The sequence below is a fragment of the Notothenia coriiceps genome, unplaced genomic scaffold, assembly GCF_000735185.1.
Source record: "Notothenia coriiceps isolate Sejong01 unplaced genomic scaffold, NC01 NC01_scaffold00036363, whole genome shotgun sequence".
Classification (NCBI taxonomy): Eukaryota; Metazoa; Chordata; class Actinopteri; order Perciformes; family Nototheniidae; genus Notothenia; species Notothenia coriiceps.
In genome coordinates this window covers 62468-66951 of record NW_011369064.1, presented here as the reverse complement: position 1 = coordinate 66951, position 4484 = coordinate 62468, and the positions used below count along the sequence as shown (strand labels likewise).

Sequence of the window (4484 nt, the reverse complement as noted above, 5' to 3'; positions counted from 1 at the left end):
CTGTGTGCCTTGGCAGTTTGGGCACAGTCTCGTACCCCAGTTGGAGCCTTCGAACATGCCACTTTCCCAATGGACAGACACTATCTACAATCATGTAGGCACAATCTTCCTGCCTACCTATACTGTCTGCATACCAAAATCAAATAGATAATGAAAAACAAACAAGCTGTACAGTACCTTTAGGATTGTGTGCTGTGTCTCTTGTTCTGCTTAGATTATATGAATCTCTATTCTGTAATCTTTGTGACAAACTTTTTTGTCTCATGAAACTTCCCCCCACTAACACCACATTTATATTTGAATCTCAATGAGGTGGGACAGAACCAAGGTGGACCATCCATCAAAAATAGGGGTCGACTGCTTGCACTCTAATACCTCAAAGAACAACTTTGTTTCAAAAGTCATTATAAACCATGATGACTTGGTTTGCAAAGAAATTATTGGTGTTTTTTTAAATATCCGAGGCTCTATGAATAACAAATATTTTCCATTCAATAAAATCTGTGAGAGGGACCACCCTCAAAGGTGGTCTGCTCCTGATAAGGTCTATTTAGGGCACAGACAGCTGAGAAGTCACCAGCAAATGCCTGTTGCCAAAGTGGCAGGAGGGAGTTTAAAGGAGGTGTGCGTATGGAGATAGTTAGGTGGGGGGGCTGACAGCTGCAGGACCACAGAAGAACCTGGTAGCTTCTAGAAAGAGAATGATCTCGAGCCCAATAATTTGGGGTCAGTTGTGTGTGTGTGTGTGTGTGTGTGTGTGTGTGTGTGTGTGTGTGTGTGTGTGTGTGTGTGTGTGTGTGTGTGTGTGTTTGTGGTATAACACAGGAAATCAACCTTATACTGTGGAAACACGTTGACCCTACCANGCAGAGAGAAATCAACGAAAACACCAAGATGGTGGCAGTACACGGGTCTGCATGAGGAGTGTCTGTGTGTGTGTGTGTGTGTGTGTGTGTGTGTGTGTGTGTGTGTGTGTGTTTGTGGTATAACACAGGAAATCAACCTTATACTGTGGAAACACGTTGACCCTACCAGATCTTCTACCAGACAAGCAGGGTAAGGTTGCAAATCATACAGTTTTGTTAATTTCGTCCTGTTTCTGGTACGGTTATGATGAAGTAACACACACAAAATAAAGAGAAACATTGGCCCTGGTGCCACCAGGTGGCATAAGCCATCCACTACAATAAGAGCAACACTTACTACCAAAGAGGTATTAAGTCTGTTTAATTAATCAAAGTGCTGAAAGAACTGTTCAGATGATTTACTTATGGGGAAATATTATCAGCAATGTATGAATTATTTGTCCTTACACAAGCAATATTCCTCATAATTTATACCTGCTTTACAATCCCTATTTTTTAGACTCATCCCTTTCTTTGGTTCTTCTTCTTCATGCAATGTAATTCAAGATTGCACATGGTTTTATTTTGAAAAATACCAGACCGGAAATGCTTTACTAGTCTTGGTAGCTACTCAATGCTAGCTCATTCTGTTGCCTCTCTCCTGCATCTTCCTGCCCGACCAAAGACGGCCAAAGACAAGAAGTAACTGCATTTACCCGGTTCATAATAAGTATTTAGTACTGTTTCTGATCATTTAAAGTAATGTAGAATGGCGTCGTGTTTTGGGAAGATCGTCGTTGGTACTTATGTGGAGATAAAGCGCAGTGATGGTAAGTTCCTTTTCTCCCGGTCGCACAAGTTGTTGAGATCTTTGTTGCTGTGTTGAATGCAGCAACCGTTGTTCCTGTGGAGCGTAACGTTAGCTGCACGAAAACATTAATATGAGCTGTCAGGGCGGAGGGCTTCAACATGGCCAAAGCCTTTGAATGAGCTCATACCTTTGTTAGCTAGCTTCTCTCGCCGTTTGTTTCCACTTCAAATGTTTATATAAAACCAAGTGCTTCCAATTTGAAATTAAAGCATCTCAAACACTAACGTTACCGTTATGGTTTTCTCCATCATGGATTTGAAATGTAACTAAGCTAAGCTAAATAGCTAACCAAGCGATAGACAACAACATTAGCTTGCGGCTAGCTAAACGGCTAACAGTAGCGTTACCGGCTTTATTGCAACAGTGTCGCTGTAGTGAAACCATAGATTGTATATAAAACAAAACACTTCTCATTTAGTTGACAAACAGCTTCCCCATTTGCCCGGTGTTAATGGCCAATGTAATGGATTTACTGAGGTTTTTAAATGTTTACTGAACTTACGCCAGTTGTGATGTAAACCCTGTAATGAGTGAGGAATATTTTTACATTATGTTACTTTTTTACTTCACTACATTTTATAGGGTAATGTTGTACTTTTGATTCCACTACATGTATTTTACAAATGTAATTACTAGTTGCTTATCATACTTCATGTGTTAATACAAAGTATACATTGACACACATTTGCAGTATTGCAGCTTTTACTAATAGTACTCTTCTACATCTGCCTAGAATTGTTCAAAATCAAGAATCGATAGTTATTCAGCATCTGACATGTTATGTATAAATAATAACACCATGGACTGACTGTCCCAGTATCTTATTCATTCCATTGGTTATTTGTAGAGAATGGTCGTTTTTGACACTTTGGATCACCTTATATAACATCTTATAACAAATAAATTAGAGGATGTAAATCATGCCAAAATATTGTTAATTATGTGATAAAGTCAAACCATTATTAGTTAATGGAACAGCTCTGTGCCTACTTCCTTACACATGCATACATACAGGCATTGTGCACACTGTCATCAGGGAAGAGGCTGTGATTACAATACACTCACTTTAGCTTATCTATTCCAAGGGTTAACAGAGAAGTAGACAGGGGAAGGGAGAGGAGGCTTGTTGTGTGACTCTTTCTATGTGAATGTCAGCTTTATTATGCCTTCTCTACTATGTAGCCACACAGCATTTCTTCAGGGCCATGCAGATGACAACAACAGTATGAGCCACTCCTTCTGGCCCTTTACAGAGTTGAGCTACACCCAGTTTCGTACAACTTGAAAAATAAATACTTTGAACAAAGTACTTGATTGAAAGAAAAAAAAATGGTTCCAAGTTAGTGGCAAGGGTGTGTTTTTAACTGTTGAATTGGTTGTTGTTGATGATGATATCCTCAACGTTCTCATCCTGAGGCATTAGATTACACAGTCCTCCTCAGTACTCTCAAGTCAGGGGTCAGATGTGAAAAAACGCTTGGGAGGCCTAGAGAGAGAGAGAGAGAGAAGCTGTTCAGTCGATCCATTTCCCTGCTGGTTGGTGTAGCATCCAGAGCAGGGATTGCCCTCTCTCTTGGGGGTTGGTGCCTGGGCTGGTTCAGACTCAACCCAGAATGAGGCCACCACCCCATCTGTTGCAGCTCCCTAGATGCTGCCAGGAGGCTGTCCCGCTCCCCCTGCGTTTATCCTTTCCACAGTCAGTCCTGATGGGAGCCAATTCTCATAGAGATTTATGTTGTACTATTCTGTCGGTGAAATACATTTGTTTTGTATGCAATTTAATGCCATAATGAATTCAATGTTTCATATTGGACTTAGATTATCTGTTATTATCTGGCATGAATTCTGAGTGAAACATGGCAGTGTGCAAGAGAGACATATGTCACCTACATGCTTAGCGATTATGGACTGTCATATTTATCAGTCTGTGACATCCAATCAAATCAAGTTTTATTTATATAGCACATTTATAAACGACTTTTGGTCGAGCCAAAGTGCTGTACATATAATAAAAATAGCCTACAGTAGAGACTTTACAGCTAATACAACCGCAGAGATTGTTCAGAATATCAGTATGAGAAAAAACGACACACTCTATCATTAAACCCTCACTTCGTACAAGGAAAAACTTCCGGAGAAAACCCCACAGTTTAAAGGGAAAAAATGGGAGAAACCTCAGGGAGAGCAACAGAGGAGGGATCCCTCTCCCAGGACGGACAGACGTGCAATAGATGCCGTGTGTAAATCGAAGAGATAATACATTTTACAGCATAGGTAGTCCAAATGTTAGGAAATGCATGTGTCTGTAATAAGAAGATGAATCTACGAAGATGTCCACTACAATCCTGTGGGAGCCTTCAAGGAGGCAGCATGACGAGACCCAGGCAGGACCGCAGAGACAGGTTTAGCCACGACCCGAAGTCCACGACTTAATCCAGAACTCAGCATAGAGGATCCAGGACACACGACCACAGCAAGAAGATCAGCCTCGACTCCGGATCCCGGCGTAGATATAGACACAAAACAAGAACATATTTGGCTGGGGTTAATCGGAACAAGAGAATACACAGACACAGACAGACGGAAGAACAAGCACTGCCTTAGAATAGGTTGAGGGCAAAGGGTAGCAAGTAAGAGAGTAAGAAACATAGGTGGAAACATAGGGTTCTTTAGTTTTGTAGTGAAACTGTTGCTTTGAAGAGTTTTTTTTTCTTGGACTTCGAGCACCCCCTCTTAAGCCCCTCAACTACTAATAATGTCAGCCTGAA

At 41.0% G+C, this 4484-nt stretch overlaps 1 protein-coding gene across 1 annotated transcript in view; it reads right to left on the bottom strand.

Annotated features, from left to right (window-relative positions):
* unc45b (unc-45 myosin chaperone B) overlaps nt 1–286 on the bottom strand; it is an 8701-nt gene extending 8415 nt beyond the window's left edge. The window contains exon 1 of the mRNA XM_010792160.1: nt 178–286. The gene's annotated coding sequence lies outside the window, so the exon portion shown is untranslated. The remainder of the gene's footprint in view (nt 1–177) is intronic.
* Between the last annotated feature and the right edge of the window lie 4198 nt (nt 287–4484).